At 36.7% G+C, this 18,986-nt stretch overlaps 1 long non-coding RNA gene across 1 annotated transcript in view; it reads right to left on the minus strand.

Moving 5' to 3' along the window:
• The window catches only part of LOC134736363 (uncharacterized), a 136,338-nt gene that overhangs the window by 101,902 nt on the left and 15,450 nt on the right, over window positions 1-18,986 (minus strand). The window contains exon 2 of the long non-coding RNA XR_010120340.1: window positions 16,262-16,398. This is a non-coding gene — a long non-coding RNA (uncharacterized lncRNA). The remainder of the gene's footprint in view (window positions 1-16,261; window positions 16,399-18,986) is intronic.

The raw sequence follows: 18,986 nt of genomic DNA on the forward strand, positions 1-18,986 counted from the left end.
TCTAACCACCAGAGAGCTTCTCCAGATGGGACCCCACCAGCATGTACCCAGCTGCAGCCTCCTCCCACAACTTTGTCAGTGTGTACTTGCCTGCAGTCTCCCACCACTGCTTAGCCGGCATGCCCATGTGGACACTGCTGCTCCACCAACACAGGCACTCGTGTGTGCATGGACTCTGCTGCAACCATTCTGCCCCTGTGGGCATGCGTGTTGGTAGGCCCCACTGCCACCACTCTGACAAAGCACTTTTGCCAACATTACCCTATTAGAGTGTTGCTGCCAATGGATTGAGGACACATTGGCCCCTCCATGCAGGAGGTGCTTAACCTTGAGGTACCAGAGAACAAAGCCATGGGACTGGTCCTAGTCCCCCCAAAATAGCATATGCAGCCCAGGAGTGCTGAGCTGAGACTTGGTTCACTAAAATCATCTAGAAGTGAAACCAGTCAACTGCAGTCAACTTATACCATATTCAAACCCTCAAGAGCAGCAAATAACGTAAAGCAAAAAGGCCCAATGAAAGGACAGCAACTTCAAAAATTATAGGAACATCAGGCCACAAAGATGAGAAAGAATCAGTGTCAGAGCTCTGGCAATTCTAAAAGCCAGCATCTTCTTACCTCCAAATAACCACACTAGTTCTTCAGCAATGGTTCTTGGCCAAACTGAAAAGGGTAAAATGACAGACATAGGATTCAGAATGTAGATGGCAATGGAGATAATCAATATTAGGAAGAAAGATGAAACAAAATCCAAGGAATCTAAGGAATCAAGTAATATGATTCAAGAGCTAAAAGACAAAATAGCTATTTTAGGAAAGAGCCAAACTGATCTGATAAGGCTGAAAAACTCACTACCAGAATTTTATAATATAATTGGAAGTATAAATAGCAGAATAGACTAAGCTGAGCAGAGCTTGAAGACTGATTCTTTGACTCAACACAATGAAACAAAAATTTAAAAAAAAAATTTTAAAAAGTAACAAACCTCTAAGAAATATGGGATATGTAGAGAAACCAAACCTATGACCAACTGTTGTCCTTGAAAGAGAGAGAGAGAACAAGCAACTTGGAAAACACATTTCAGGCTATTGTCCAAGAAAACATCCCCAACCTTGCTAGAGAGGTCAAAATCAAATTCAGAAAATTCAGAGAGCTCCTATAAAATACTATATGAGAAGACTATCACCAAGGCATATTGTCATCAGATTCTCCAATGTCAAAATGAAAGAAAAATTGTTAAAGGCAGCTAGAGAGAAGCAGCAGGTCACCTATGAAGGGAAGCCTATCAGGCTAACAGCAAACCTTTCAGCAGAAACCCTATAAGCCAGAAGAGATTGAGGGCCTATATTCATCATTCTAAAAGAAAAGCATTTCCAAACAACAATTTCATTTCCAGCCAAACTAATCTTCATTCGCAACGGAGAAATAAGTTTCTTTTAAGATAAAGGAAATGCTAAGGAAATTGATTACCACTAGACCTGCCTTACAAGAGGCCCTCAAGGGAGTACAAAAGATGGAAACAAAAGACCATTACCAGCCACCAAAAAACACACTTCACTACATAGGCCATTAACACTATAGAGCAACTGTACAATCAAGTGTACATAACAACTAGCTAACACTATGAAGACAGGATCAAATCTGCACATATCTCTATTTACCTCAATTGTAAATGGGCTAAATGCCACACTTAAAAGGCACAGAGTGGCAAGTCAGAGAAAGAAGAAAGATGAAACTGTATGCTGTCCGTATGAGACCCATCTCACATGCAATGACACCCATAGGCTCAAGTAAAGAGATGGTGAAAGATCTATCAAGCAAATAGATAACAAAAAAGAGCAATGGTTGCTATTCTTATTTCAGACAAAACAGACTTTAAATCAACAAAATTAGAAAGGATAAAGAGGGGCATTACATGATAAATGATTCAATTCAACAAGAACCCTTAACTATATGTACCCAGCATCAGAGCACCAAGATTCATAAAACAAGTTCTTACAGACTTATGAGGAGATTTAGATAACCACACAGTAATAATGAGGAACCTCAACACCACACTGACAGTATTAGACAGATTGCTAAGGTAGAAAACTAACAAAGATATTTGGGACCTAAACTCAACACATGACCAAATAGACCTAACAGACATCTACAGAGCACTCCATCCAACAACAGAATAAACATTCTTCTCATCTTCACATGGCACATGCTCTAATATCAACTACATGCTCAGCCATAAAGCAATTCTCAACAATTTTTTGAAGAAATAATACTAACCACACTGTTGGACCACACTGCAATAAAAATGAAAGTCAATTCCAAGAAGATGTCTCAAAATGATACAGTTACATGGAAATTAAACAATCTGCTCCTGAATAACTTTTGGGTAAACAATAAAATTAAGACAGAAAACCAGAAATTCTTTGAAACTAACAAAAATAAAGATAAAACATACCAAATTCTTCGGGACACAGCTAAAGCAGTATTAACAGGGAAGTTTATAGTGCTAAAGGTCTGCAAGAAAAAGTTAGAAAGATCTCAAATTAACAAACTAACATCACACCTACAAGAACTAGGAAAACAAGAACAAACCAACCACAAAGCTAGCAGAAGAAAAGAAATAACCCAAATTAGCACTGAACTGAAGGAAATCCAGACGCAACAAATCATATAAAAGTCCAACAAATTAAAAAAATTTGTTCTTTGAAAGAATAAATAAGATTGATAAATCATTAGCTAAACTAATACAGAAAAGAAAAGATCCAAATATACACTATAAGAAATGACAAAGGGGATGTTACCAGTAACCCCACAGAAATATAAAAAATCCTCATAGACTGTGGCAAACACTTCTATGTATAAAAACTAGAAAACCTAGAAAGAATGGATAAATTCCTGGAAACACAAAACCTCCCAAGCTTGAACCAGAAAAAAATTAAAATCCTGAACAAATCAATAATTAATACCAAAATTAACTCAGTAATTAAAAAACCTGACAACCAGAAAATGCCCTGGACCAGATGGATTCACAGCCAAGTTCCATCATATGTACAAAGAAGAGTGGGTAAGAATCTTGCTGAAACTATTCCAAAATATTGAGGAGGAAGGACTCCTCCCTAACTCATTCTAGGACACCAGCATCATGCTGTACCAAAACCTATCAAAGACACAATGAAAAAAAAAGGCTTCAGGCCAATGTCCCTGATGAACATAGATTCAACAATACTCAATAATCGATGATACTCAATAAAAGACTAGCTAACCAAATCCAGTAGCACATCAAAAACCTAATCCATCACGATCAAGTAGGCTTTATTCTTGGGATGCGAGTTTGGTTCCATATAGGTAAATCAATAAATGTAATGCATCACATAAATAGAAATAAAAATAAAAACCACATGTTCATCTTAATAGATGCAGAAAAGGCTTTAGTTAAAATTCAACATCCTTTCATGTTAAAAACCCTCAACAAAACAAGGCATCAAAGGAATATACTTGAAAACAATAAAATCCACATATGAAAACCCAACAGCCAACATTATACTGAACAGGCAAAATCTAGACGCATTCCCCTTAAGAACGAGAACAAGACAAGTGCTAGCTGTATATAATGTTTTACAGTAAGCAAGACTGTTAACAAAGACTCTTCGTGTAACTGTGAGAATGGATCTACCAATCAAGGGATAGACAGGAGGACTGTTTAAATGACTCCCTTCTGCTATAGTCCAAACATTTTCTTTGAATAAATAACCTGTCTATTTGCAACAACAAAACATCTGGCAATTAGCCCATTAGGCCTAGAATTGCTTGCTATATTAGGCCCTGTTATAGATGAGTAACCAAAGGACACTCCTTTACCCCCTTCTATTCCAGTGCCTGACGCAGTAGGAGAAAGAGTATTATGCTGGACAACACAGATGCTTCTAGCAGGGGAACTTCCTATACTTGAACCACTGTTGCTTTACAATCACAAACTGATACAATATGGTTTGATATAGGTACACATTAGAGTTGTCAGTGGGCTGAGTTGTGAGTTTCTTGGTTGGTAATCAGACACGAGCCCTAGCCCCTAGCCCTTTGCACTGATTGCTTACGTGGCTAGCCCAGTGGGAATTAGAAAAGTGGATGATTATGCACAAACCCATATCAGGCATGAACATGTGGCAAGACATATGCAAGAAGGAGCAACACCCTGCAGCTGATTTAACTGTATATCATGTGGTCACACACAAAGATTCAGTTCCAGAAAATATAGAAAGCTGATACCCTTAAAAAATTAGGAGCATTGTGCCAGTCCAGGCCACTGAACTAGCAACCTGGGTACCTAACAAAAGTGGTCTTAGAAGTGCAAGAGTAGTCTGGGAGATAGCCAAGCCTGGAGGATTGCCCTTAAATTATAGTGATCTCTTAACAGCTGTTACTGTTTATTATATCTTGTTTGTGTCCATGACATATACTATATCGAGCAGGACACATTTATAGGTTTTTTACATTGTAACAGATTGGCAAGTGGATTATATAGAACATCTCCTTGTAAGCCAAGAAAAGAAATATGTGTTAACCTGCATGGACACTGCTATTGGACTGCTGCAAGGTTTCCTTGTAAGTACGCTAATCAAGCCCGTACTACTAAGGGTTCAGAGGCTCCAAGTACTACGTATAGATATCCTCAGCACATTGACAGTGACCAAGGAGTCAATTTTGCTAGACACGATGTGCAGGACTGGGCCAGGGAACACAATACAGCATGGCATTTTCCTCTCCTATATAACCACCAAGCAGTGGGATTAACTGAAAGGAAAAAAACATGGTCTGCTAAAAAAACAAATTCAAACTTTACTGGGGGAACCTACATTGCATAGGTGGATGAATGTGTTACCTGCAGCCTTTATTTCTTTAAATTCAGCCAAACTGGGGACACATGCCCCAAATGACAGGTTGAAACAACTGTCCCTAAAGTCTACCACTGTTTGCACATAGGTAACTGAGACAACTACTTTGCTCCCAGACCTGACAATCAGCATGTTTTGCACATGAAAACACCAATGGACATACTACCAGGAAAGGGAAGACTCCACTGGGACTTGGGATGGCAAATATCTTCAGGCTGGATAGGCTATTTCCTGCTGGAGACTGGGGAATACCCTGAAGAGTTAGAATGGTACCTGTTGATCCTATTAATACTGGACCCACAATCACCCACTATAAATGGTCAGGAGAAACACATGGCATGGTGGTGGCATCTCTAATATGCTGTACTCCCAACCAAATTACTTTGACAACCACCGCTGTCCCACGATGCCCTGGGCAACATATTTGGTATACAACCCTCTTACAAAAGTCAAGAACTGCTTTTTTAGTAACTGCTGTAGATGAATCAACTGGTGTCATCTGATGGATCAACTGGAGAACTTCCCTTGCAAGAACCCCGTTTTTCTTTCTTTTAAACTTAAGTTATTATGTTTTGTTGCTGCCATCACCAGCTGCCACCTTTGACGCCAATCTTTTCCTACAATGGACCCAAGACTATTCCATCGGCTTACAGAAAACACTTGTTGCATGTGTGGCCTTATGCCACTTGCCCACGTTTCTGGCCTGCTGTGGTGGTTATCTCCCTTCCAAGGATGAGATTAGATAGAATATCACGAATATATTACTGCTTCCCCAAATTGCATGAAGGTATTGAATACAAGTATGATGAGAGATAAAATAACCCAATGGCCCATTAATACTACGCTTTCTGACAGAGGACACAGGAAGAGTTTCTCTGTCAATAACACCAGCTCACTCACTCTCCAACTGGCAATACTCTAGTAAATTCACCTGTCTATTCTAGGAACAAAAGAATCATTCTAAAAATGCTTTACCAAATAGCATGAGGAATATGGCATGGATACCAAGAGATAAATGTTCACATAATAAAATATATGAGGGAATGACTCGTATGATGTAGAATGGGCACTGCATCCAGGAATTTATTGGTTGGCTCAAAATGAAACTTCCTGGATGTATGGCACCAACTTATGGCCTTGGTTACACCCCAGATGATTAAAAAGATGTCCTTTTGGTTACACATGGGCACAAGATCAAATAGTTCACACCCTTACAAAGCCTGCAAATCTGCCTTATTTGAAATACCACTGGGCCCCATTTATTTTTGGTCTGATCATTTGACCTCTATTTTTCTTCCTCAACTGGACATTAAAGATGTTATTTGGCATGTGGAATCTGTAACACAATTATACAAAGAAAGCTTTGAACAATAGCCACATGGGAATCTCTCTTTTAAACATGGAAGTCCCTCTTATGAGAAAGGCTGTCCTACAAAATTGCACGGTTTTAGGCATACTACTGCACAAGGAGGGACTTGTACGATCATAAAAACTGAATGCTGTGCTTATATTCCTGATGAGTCATATATCACTAAATTAGTGACTGATATGAATACCCAAATAACTGATCTCTCAGACTGAACCTCCACTTTGATTGGTTTCATAGCTGGTTTGGTTTGCTTCCTGGGATACCTAGTGGCAGAAGCCGCTTCTTGGTTTAGGTGTTATATTTATATGTTGCTTACTGTCTTGTCTTTGCCTTTACTATTGCTGTGGCATCTGTCTCCAATGGAGACAATGCACTACTGCTGAAGCCATGAAGTATCAAGAAACCTCCCTCTAGGCCCAGGGACTATCCCAGAAGAGGTGGGCATATGGGATTGTAAGGATCAGTTCTGAGGAGTGGAATGGAGGAAAACAGACTGTTGCATGGACACACTGATGCCGTCTTGAAGCAAAGCCGCCATAATGACTGGTATCTGACTCAAGCATACCAAGGTGTTCTGCAGCAAGGTCTTTCAGCAATGCGTGTAGCATAGATAACTCCCCATAAAGATGCATATCTAACATCACCAGTGGTCACAAGTTTTCAGTAAGAAAGTCCTATAAGTAACCAGCTTCACATGTCTTTACCATAAAGGTTTGCTATATAAAAGATACTTTCTAGAGGGTAGGTGTAAAGATCTGCTGTTTCACAACCACCCAATACATTGCTTCTGTACATAAGTCCCTATTCAATAATTTCTCTCTGAGAAACTAAATATCTCAGATCCCTTGGCCTTTGAGGATAGGTTTACATATACTTACTCACCATGTAACAGTAATAGTATTTTCCTTCTTTCAAAATGACTTTCAATATTAATGTAATTAGTGATCATTTAAAGATTAATATTTGCATCGTAAGTTGCATGAGCATATCTAAACAACCCTATAAAGCCCCACAGTTGCTAGTGCTTTTGAGGGGATGCGGGATATATTCTCACAAGCCAATGTTTAAATCATTGCAGAAATATAATGTTAATAATACCCTACACTTTAAAATGTACACATATATGATCACATACACAATCACATTTGAGTCTCACAACATCCTTAGAAGACAGTTTCAATTGTTATTATCCCCATCTTACAGTTAAAGAAAACAGGTTCAGAAATAAGAAATCACTTTCTGAATGATGTATAGGAACAGAAGATGGATCTGAAACCCAGTTTTTCTAATTCTGCAATTGTAGGTTTTTCAATTACACTGTTCTTCCTTCCTCTTTTTATTTAACTAGGTGGGAGAAAATATTGTCACTACGTTCTTTACATTTTTTTTCAGGGCAAGCGTTAGGAAAATGAACAAGGTCATTATTATAGAGCCAAAAAACACTGTTACTTCCTAGTCAAGAAGGCAGGAAGATTATGCTAACAGAACCTTCAACTAATGAATAACCTTTTATCATGAATTATAATGTAACACCTGTAACATTTAGCTGTAACAATATTTTAATTTAGTAGAACTTCCTATGATAATGTTAGCACACATATGTGAAAATCAAGCAGAAAGAAATATTGAGAGGATCTTAGTGAAGATCATTACACAAATAACCTACACTCTCAGAATATTTATAAGTAAAGAAAGAATTATTCTAGTTTCTCATTCAAATAAAATGTAAGACAATTTCTTGGCCCAAAGTAAATAAGAAGCTCCTGATGGCTAAATTGAACAGATTTTCAGACTCCCCATGTTCATTTTTTTCCTTGTAATTCCTCTTCTCCATTTCTCTTATTTCCCTTGACAGGTTCTATCAAGACATACGAGCTTTTTCTAGAAATATGTATTTGAAAGAGGTATTTACTGTGTTTTTAGTATGATATTAGTTCTTTGGGGAAAAAATAGGAAACTTTAAAATCATAAGCTGTATTTCCAAGCAACAAGTGTTACCCCTACTGTGTCATCCTAATGCATATTAATTTAAAATATAAAATATCCTAAGGTTTTGTAGTCATTGGTTAATGTATATGAAATAATGATGTGTCCTTTTGACTACTGCAATTCAAGAACTTCCAGAGAGCACTGAAGATAGAAACCTCTTTCCCTTGTTATAGTAAGAGGATAGACTTTATGCTTTCAATGTAGAGTTCCTTCCACCCAAAATTCATCAGAACCATGGGTCATTTGATTTTCTTATAGCAATTTAGGGAGAATATCACTTGGCACATAATTAGTAATGCATGGGGATTCCAAATATGTATTTTGGCGGGAAATATACCTTTCCGAGTTGAGTATACCATTTTCAACATGCAAACCCATTCCGACAAACTAAGTTGGGTAAATTGGCCATGGCAGTTCAGCTTGGCTGCCCTTGTGTTGTATCAAATGCAGAACAATGTCATAATAATGCTATATTTTATTTCTACAATCTTTATGCACTATAAAGGAAGGTGCTAAACAAGATTAATAACAACCAAAAAGTTAGTGTAGGATAAACCCACAAATAATTTGGTTATTCCATGTGGATTCATTATATAACCTTTATTGTGAAAATCACAACACAGCAAAACAAATCTCAAACATGCATGTATGATGTGTGTGTGTGTGTGTGTAAATAAGAGTAAAGGAGTTGACTGGAATACAAATCTGTCTTACAGCTAGGAGGAACCATTTCTCTTTGCTTCAGGAAAGATAGGTCCCCCTTGATTCTTTATGTTTTCTGTTTACCAGATTAGGATTCTAGATGAGCTAAAGTCCCTGTTTTAATTAACACAAGGAGACAGTCATAGTATTTCTTTTAAAATAAACTACAGTCCACTTTCTACATGAAAGGAATCAGGAAGCTGGAAGACCAAAAGAATAGAAAAGTAAAGGGAATAGGAAAATGTGTTGGATCATGCCATTGATTGTTACAAAAAATTAATTTGTTCTTTGTTGTGAACCTTTCCATCAGGAGAACCTCCATCATGCACAACATGATGTTTCCAACGAATGTCCTCAAGGCAACAGGAAGAAAAATTCATTCTAGATCTAAGCAAATGCTAACCCTGCAATTGAACAGGAGCAATCAATACAGGTCCAAACAATAACATTTAAACAAATAAGAAAGACCTTAGATCAAGAGGGGACATAATTAAAAGGCAACCTCTTGAGAAAAGAGAAAGTTTTGAGGTTAAAAAAGTTCAGCCTCAATAGAAACAAACATATTGAACATGTAATCATATTTCAAAATAATTCATCTTTAAAGAAAAATACTAGACCTTGTCTTTTACTCATTCAGAATGGGATGTTGAACCTGAGTAAACAGAAGATAGAAAGAGCTGTTTTATAGGATTTTCATTACAACTGTTTTGATTGTCTTTGTTCATGTTAACTTGTGACATCTCAGGGTACAGATGATTTTTATCTTTATCTTTTTTTCAGAGAAGAAAATGGAAATGCAGAGACATTCGATGAAATGTACTCAGGTCGTAGAGTTAGAGAGAAACTGGTTTTATAAGTCCTTGTCAAACATGATTTTCTACAAACTATTGTATGCTTTAAAGAAGCTTATAAAAATATAACAATATTTTAAGGAGACAATTTCTCTTAAATATTATGTGATTTCTAAATTTTGGTGCCTTGTTTTGAAATTTGAGGTTGAGTTATTTTTTAGGAACGTATGGATCTCCCTGAGGAGTCTGTCTATTTTAGAAGTTTTCTTAAATTATTTTTTAAATTGTATTTTTGAAACAATTTTAGACATTAAAAGAATTGCAAAAATAGTACAAAGAATTCCTTATACCCTTTATCCAGATTCTCCATGTGTTAACATCTTATATAACTACAGTACATTGAAAAATCAGGGATTAACCTTGATACAATAATAATACTTAAATCTACAGACCAATTTCTCCAACTGACCAATAAATGTCCTTGTAGTGACCCAGGATCCAATGCAGGGTCAGAGGATGCATTTTGTTATTATGGCTTCTTACTTTTGTTCAATCTGGAAGGGTTCCTCTGTTGACCATTTGTCTTTCATAACCTTGACACTTTTAAAGACTACTGGAGAGGTAATATGTAAAAATGTTTCTCAGTTTGACTTAGTTTGATGTTTTCTTATGATTATGCATTTTTTAAGAGTACCACAGAAGCAATGTTGTGCCTTTTCAGCACATCCAGCCTGTCCCAGGCTCGAGATATCTGTATGTTTCATTATTGGTGAAGTTAAGGTGATGCCTAAAAGTCTCTCCACTTTAAAAGTTACTACATTTTGGTTTATGATTAATAAGTAACATACAGGCAGATACTTAAAAACTGTAAAAAGATCTTTTTTTCTCATAAGGCCTTTGCCTAACATCTATAGTCAACTCTTGGCTGAAACAATTATTCCATTTCTTTCATTTCTTCTAGATTTATTAGTTGGAATTCTACTTTAAGGAAGACCCGTCTGTAACCTACTATTTATTTTTATTTAAACTATTTAATCAATAGTAACTCATGGCTTCCTGTTTTATTTTATGGGTAATAATCTAACAGTATCATTATTTTCCTTCTCAAATTGTTCTTCTGAAACAATTTTGAAAATCAGTCGGTCAGAAATGTCAGAAGAACAGGTTACAAAGGTAATTTGGTATGAGTTGATAAGGTCTGTTTCAGAGTTAAGGTTTTATGCTCTGGGTGTGTTCACACATAGGAATGTGCCTGAAATACAATTTGCTAACTTTCCTTTCTTTGTCTCGGTTATATTAATGAACAAGAGATCATACTGGGTTTGAAAAATGTTTTTCTCATCTGAAGTCTAATGATCTGCCCTTAGGCCAAATCCTTTGTTAAAAAATATTTATTTATGTTTTATTTATATACCACACCTGTACACATTTCCGCAGTACATGTGATAATTTGATACATTCATACAGTCAAAACAAGGTAATTGAAAAATCTTTTACCTTAAATGTTTATCTTTTATTTATGCCAGGAACATTGGAATTATTCTTTTCTAGTTGTTTTCAAATATATAATTAAATAATACTATTTATCCTACTAATCTATCCTATGCCAGGTCTTATTTTTTCTCAGTGCATATTTATACCTATTAATCAACATCTCTTCATCTCCCCTTTGCCTTTCTCAGACTATGGTAACCACCAACCTACTCTTTGTCTTCTAGAGATCCACTTTTTTAGCTCCCACGTACAAGTGGGAATGTGCTTAGATTATTCCACTTAACTAGCGATCTCCATTTCCATCCACATTGCTGCAAATAACAGAATATTATTTTTTATACCTGAATAATATTCCATTGTGTGTATATACACCAGATTATCTTTATCCACTCAGCCATTAATGGATACTTAGGTAGATTCCATATTTTGGCTATTGTGAATAGTGCTAAACATGGGAGTGCAGATACCTCTTTGATATAGTGATTTCCCTTCTCTTGGATATACACCCAGTAGTGAAATTTCTGCATTGTATTATAAAACTATTTTTAGATTTTTTTGTTAAGTTTTAATTTTTTTGAGGAACATCTACACTGTTTTCCATAGTAGCTGTACCATTTTACATTCCCACCAACAGTGTATGATATTAATTCCCCTTTCTCCGTGTCCTCACCAGCATCTGTTATCCTCTGCCTTTTTGATAAAAAGGCATTCTAACTAAGCGGGAAGATACCTCATTGTGATTTTGACTTGCATTCCTCTTATGCTTAGTGACGCTGAGCATTTCTTCATATGTGGCCATTTATATATCTTATTTTGAGAACTGTTTATTCACATCTTTTGCTCATTTTTCAATTGGATTACTTACTTTTTTGTTATTTAGTTGTTTGAGCTCCTTATATATTCTGGTTATTAATACCTTGTTAGATGGCTAATTTCTAAAGACTATCTCCCATTCTGTGGGTTTTCTCTTCAGTTTGTTGATTGTTTCCTTTGCTGCGCAGATTTTTAGCTGAATGTAATTTCATTTGTTTATTTTTGTTTTTGTTGTCTGTGTTTTTCAGGTCTTACACAAAATAATCTTTGATCAGACCAATGTCCTGGAACACTCCCCCAAAGTTTTTTTCTAGTACTTTCACAGTTTGAGGTCTTAGATTTAATTCTTTAATCCATTTTGATGTGATTTTTGTATTTCGTGAGAGATAGTGATATAGTTTCATTTTTTCTTATTCGGTTATCTAGTTTTCTTAACATCATTTATTGAAAAGAATGTCCTTTCCCCATTGTATGTTCTTGGTGCCTTTGTTGAAAACGAGTTGGCTCTAAATGCGTGCATTTATATTCTGTTCCACTGGTCTATGTGTGTATTTTTATTCCAGTACCATGCTGATTTGGTGACTATAGCATTTTAGTATATTTTGAAGTTAGGTGTAGTGTGATGCCTCCAGCTTTGTTTTTTCCTTAGGATTGCTTTGGCACTCTGGGGTATTTTGTGGGCCCATATAAATTTTAGCATTACTTTTTCTCTTTCTGGGAATAGTGTCATTGGTGTTTTGATAGGGATTGCATTGAATCTGTAATTGCTTTGGGTACTATTGTCATTTTAACAATATTAATTCTTCCAATCCACAAGCATGGAACATTCTTTCATTTTTTTGTGTGATTTCTTCAATTTCTTTCATCAGTGTTTTATAGTTTTCCTTCTATAGACCTTTTACTTTTTGGTTAAATTGATTCCTATACATTTTATATTCTTTGTAGCTGTTGTACATGAGACTGCTTTCTTGCTTTTTTTTTTCACATTGTTTGCTGGTGGTATATATAAATGCTACTGATGTCTGTATGTTGATTTTGTATCCTGTAATATCAAATTAATGTATCAATTCTAAGAGTATTTTAGTGGAGTCTAGCTTTTCACACTATAATATTATGTTGTTTGCATAGAAAGCTAATTTGACTTCTTCCTCTACAATTTGGATGCCTTATTGCTTCCTTTTGCCTAATTGTTCTAGCCAAGACTTCCAGTACTATGTTGAATAAAAGCAGTAAAAGTGGGAATCCTTGCCTTGTTCCAGATAATTGAGGAAACACTTTCATTTTTTTTCCTATTGGGTATAATGTTGACTGTGGGTTTGTTATATATGACTTTTATTGATTTGAGTATGTTCTTTCTATACTTAGTTGATTGAGGGTTTTTATCACAAAGGGATGCTGAATTTTATTGAATGCTTTTTCAGCATCTGTTAAAATGATCATATGATTTCTGTTCTTGTGATGTATCATGTTTAGTGATTTGCATATCCTGAACCATTCTTGCATCCCTGAGAAGAATCTCACTTGATCACGGTGAATGAGCTTTTTAATATGCTGTTGAATTTGGTTTATTAGTGTTTTGTTGAGGATGTTTGCACCTGTGTTCATCAGTTATATTGGCATGTAGTTTCTTTTGTGTGTGTGTGTGTGTCCTTGTCTGGTTTTGGTATCAGGGTAATCTGGCTTCATAGAATGATTTTGGAAGTATTCCCTCCCCTTCAATTTTTCTGAAGAGCTTGAATGGAATTGGCATTAGTTCTTCTTTAAATGTTTGGTGGAATTCAGTAGGAAAGCCATCAGGTCGTGGGCTTTTCTTGGATGTGAGACTTTTTATTACTGCTTCAATCTCATTACTTGTTATTGGTTTGTTCAGGTTTTCTATTTCTTCACGGTTAAATCTTGGTAGGTTGTATGTGTCCAAGAATTTATCCATTTCCTCTAAGTATTTCCATTTGTTGATATATAGTTGTTCATAATAGTTTCTAATAATTCTTTGTATTTTTGTGGTCTTAGCTGTTACATACTCTTTTTGTTTCTGATTTTATTTATTTGAATCTTCTCTCCTTTTTTCTTACTTTAGCTAAAATCCAATCCTTTATCTCTGTCTGTCCTTAGGGGCATTTCTCCCTTCAGAAACTGATATGGTTTGGCTCTTTGTCCCCACCAAAATCTCACCTCGAATTGTAATCCCCACATGTTGAGGGAGGGACCTGGTGAGAGGTGACTGGATCATGGGGACAGTTTCCCTGATGCTGTTCTCATGATAGTGATAGATTAAGTGTTTGGCAGTTCCCTCCTCACTCTCTCTCCTACTACCTTGCTTCCCCTTCACCTTCCTCCATGATTATAAATTTCCTGAGGCCTCCCCAGCTATGCAGAACTGTGACTCAATTAAACCTCTTTTCTTCATAAATTACTCAGTCTCCAGTAGTATCTTTATAGCAGTGTGAAAACAGACTAATACAGGCACTCATAATGCTTCCTATGTGTGGAGGTATGGACAAGTGTCCACCTGCTTGTGGTTCTTTCACTTATCCGTGTCCTCAGGAACTAACTTATTCTCATGTTTGAGTTCTGAAGTATTGCTGGAGATAATCTTGGTGCAGCATATTTACTTTTGGTTTTCTGGCTTCATAGATGAAGTCAGCTTGCAACTATGCTGCCCTTTTGGAACTAGAAGTCTCTAGGCCAAATGTTTGGGCTCAGCTAGACTCTTCCCTTGCCCTACTTTCTACCCTGCCTATCACTAGATCTCTTCACATACCTCTTCCTTATATTTAACGAAAAACCCCAAGCCAAAGAAAAACCTTTTAAGTTTCTTCTTTATCAAAGGTATTCTTAAGTTGATAAATATTAAATTCATCAAAATATTACTAATTTTAAAATTAATAATAATATCACTCCTCACGCGTGTGGCTTTTCACAGTGTACAGGCTCTCTTACTTAGGCTTTATGGAAATTGAAACCACGATTTAAAAGTAAATGGTATGTTTGGTAAATTCAGATAACACAGGTAGAGATGTGATAAAAAGGAAGGAAGACAGCCAACAAAAGGTGAGCTACTAAGCCAAGTGATGTGCTTTGGCTATGTCCCTCCCCAAATCTCATCTTGAATTGTAGTTCCCATAATCCTCACATGTTGTGGAAGGGACCAGGTGGAGATAATTGAATTATGGGGGTGGTTTTCCCCATCCTGTTCTCATGATAGTGAATTAGATCTCATGAGATCGGATGGTTTTATAAGGTGTTTCCCCTGCCCTTCGCTCTGCACTCTTTCTTGCCTGCGACCATGTAAGATATACCTTTGCTCCTCCTTCACCTTCTGCCATGACTGTGAGGCCTCCGCATCCACATGGAGCTGTGAGTCCATTAAACCTCTTTTTCTTTATGAATTACTCAGTCTTGGGTATGTTCTTATTAGCAGCATAAGAATGGGCTAATATACCAACTAACATGGTACATAACTTGAGCTAGATCCTGCTTGGAAACTCTGGAAATTGATCACCAAGCTTGAAAGCACAATTCATAAAAACCACGCACCATAATTATCCAACTTGAAGTATAAGGAAACTGGAATATTTATATACAAATCATTGGAGAACGATTGGTGGATAATTGCTCACGGAAGTGTTAGTTCCTCAGCACTCCCCCTGTTCAGTGTGTGCATACGCACATACAGGCAATGGAATCTTCCACAGTTCCAGCAAAAAGATCCCTCAGGTGCACAGCTTTAGATACTAGAAGTTGGATGTTGGCCAAAGGACACTGAGATACTGGTATCCAAGTTCTGTTGCATAGTTTATACAGTGCTAAAAGAGAATCATGCCAAGTACCAGAGTAGCTGTAATTTTTGTCTTATGAATTAAGTGAGGTTTGGAAAAGCCAAGTGACAAACTGAAAGTCACATAGTATAACATATGTACATGAAGGTTATTGTTAGACAATTAGAGAGCATAGGGAAAAATAAAGTCTGTGCTTCCACTTGGTAGAGATTGGAGTTGTTAGTATCAGATGGACCCTTACAGGAGAGAAATTTGCTGCTCAGCTTTTCAAAGTGACCTCTGGGACCTCTCTGCCACATGAAGTCTTTAGACTTGCTTCAAATTGCAAAACAGGATGAACCATCCCCATTTCTCAATGATTTACATTTGGCTGCTCTGCTCAATTGGTACCACTCAATAATGACCCATATTTCATTTCTTGCTGACTTACCTGCACATTAGGCAGTTTCTGTTAAAGTCCTAACGTACCAAAGCAAGGTAAATGGATGATCAGAAGGTCGTTACATACAGCTCAAAGTTTCCATAGAGTCATCCACCTTGAGACATAGTCCAGCTAACTCTTTGAATCTAAAAAATAAGAAATACCTGTGTTAATTCAATACTAAAAATAAAGCAAGTGTTCCATATTTTGAATAGAGATAAATGCAGTTACATATCTAAGAAACAATAACAGAACTAGTGAGCAGTCAAAATGCTCTGATAAGGTATCAATAATTTATTCATTCAGCCTTTCAGTCATATTTTTTCTGTTGAATCTCTGTTATGTTAATGACTTTGTGCTAAGTATCAATGCTACAAAAATAAGTATTACAGCCCGGCGCAGTGGCTCACGCCTGTAATCCCAGCACTTTGGGAGGCCGAGGCGGGCAGATCACGAGGTCAGGAGATTGAGACTATCTTGGCTAACACGGCGAATCCCCGTCTCTACTAAAAATACAAACAATTAGCCGGGCGTGGTGGTGGGCGCCTGTAGTCCCAGCTACTGGGGAGGCTGAGGCAAGAGAATGGCATAAACCCAGGAGGCGGAGCTTGCAGTGAGCCGAGATTGCACCACTGCACTCCAGCGTGGGTGACAGAGCGAGACTCCATCTCAAAAAAAAAAAAAAAAGTATCACAATCTCTGTTTTTATGGAACTCATACTCATAGATAACTGTGGATTCAAAAACTTTATTGGAAGCTGGAAACATTTATGATGCAATATAATGTAGTCTACAATAGAATATATAATGATAAAAAATGAAGGTGAAATAACAGACTGGGAGCAGATTGTGAAGAGCCTTGAATTTGATGACAGGGCTGTGATGATAAGAATTCACTGAACTTTACTTTCAAACAGTAGAATGACTCAAGTAGCAATAGCAAGAAAATGAAGAAAATAATTTACCACAAAGAAAACTATGTAAATTGCTTCTTGAGTATTATTCTTCATTTTAAAGAAATGGAGAAAGAAAGTTATTAAAAACTAACTCTTAGGACTATATCAGCCACTGATCACAATTTTTGAATATCTTTGCCTTGCTTATTTTCTTTTCTTTCTTTTTTTTTTTTTTTTAGACAGTGCCTCGCTCTGTAGCCCAGGCTGGAGTGCAGTGGTGCAATCTCGGCTCACTGCAAGCTCGTCTGCCTCCCGGGTTCACGCCATTCTCCTGCCTCAGCCTCCCGAGCAGCTGGGACTACAGGCAACCACCACCACGCCTGGCTAATTTTTTTGTATTTTTAGTAGAGACAGGGTTTCATAGTGTGGGCCAGGATAGTCTCGATCTCCTGACCTCATGATCCACCCGCCTCAGGCCTCCCAAAGTGCTGGGATTACAGGCATGAGCCACCATGCCCAGCCTGCCTTGCTTATTTTCTTAGAGGTGACATCCATTACTTACTGATATTTTATCCATGGCTCTGGCCCACCTTCATAGGGCATTCAAGAAATTCATGGAAAAATATGGGAAATGTGATAAGATATACATACTTCTACGGGTTTGACTTCAGAAATTTTTTCAAAGGAGATTTACGAGTATATATCTCAAGAAAATTATTTTATTCTATTGGCTCTGTGCTTAAAATAAAAATATGAGATGAGAATGGCTTAGAAGTATAACACCAACAGAAAATTATTATTGAGGTTTTGTTATGAGATACAATTATGAATAACATGAGTAGACTCATTACTATCTTCACCTGAGAACTGGAGAGATAATGAAACAGATCTGCATCATGAAAAGAGCATGAAGCCCCTGACATTGATAAGCAAATTAAGTTTCAGGATATAAAATCATGTACAAAAATCAGTAGCATTGTTATACACCAATAGCACTCTAGCTGACAAACAAATCTGGAACACAATCTCATTTATAATAGCTACAAAGTAAATTAAATACACAGGAATCCATCTAACCAAGGAGGTGAATGACGTCTACAAGGAGAACTGCAAAACACTATTGAAAGGTATCAGAGCCAACACAAATAAACAGAAAATATTCCATGCACATGGAATAGAAGAGTCGATATAGTTAAAATGGTCATACTGCCCATAGCAATTTATAGATCAATGCTATTCCTATTAAAAGACCAATGTCATTTTTCACAGAATTAGAAAAATCTATTCTGAAAGTCACTGGGAACCAAAAAAGTGCCCGAATAGCCAAAGTAATCCTAAACAAAAAGAACGAAGCTGGAGACATCATACTACTTGACTCCAAACTATATTACAAGGCTACAGTAATAAAAATAGTATAGTACTGGTACAAACATAGACACATAGAACAGTGGAACAGAATAGAGAACCCAGAAATAAACCTGCATGCCTAAAACCTTCTGATCTTTCGCAAAATCAACAATAAAAAAAGCAATGGGAAAAGTACTTCCTATTCAATAAATGCTGTTTGGAAGAATGGAAATGGACCTCTACTTTTCACTATCTATAAAAATTATCTGAAGATGGATTAAAGATTTAAATGTAAAACCTAACACTATAAAAATGTTAGATGAAAACCTAGGAAATACCCTTCTCAACATAGGGTTTGGCAAAGAAGTTATGGCTAAATCTCGAAAAGTAATTGCAACAAAACCAAAAATTGACAAGTGGGATCTAATTAAACTAAAGAGCTCCTGCACAGCAAAATAAATTGCTAACAGAGTAAACAGACAGCCTACAGAA

This window comes from Symphalangus syndactylus, chromosome 1 (genome assembly GCF_028878055.3).
Source record: "Symphalangus syndactylus isolate Jambi chromosome 1, NHGRI_mSymSyn1-v2.1_pri, whole genome shotgun sequence".
Lineage (NCBI taxonomy): Eukaryota > Metazoa > Chordata > Mammalia > Primates > Hylobatidae > Symphalangus > Symphalangus syndactylus.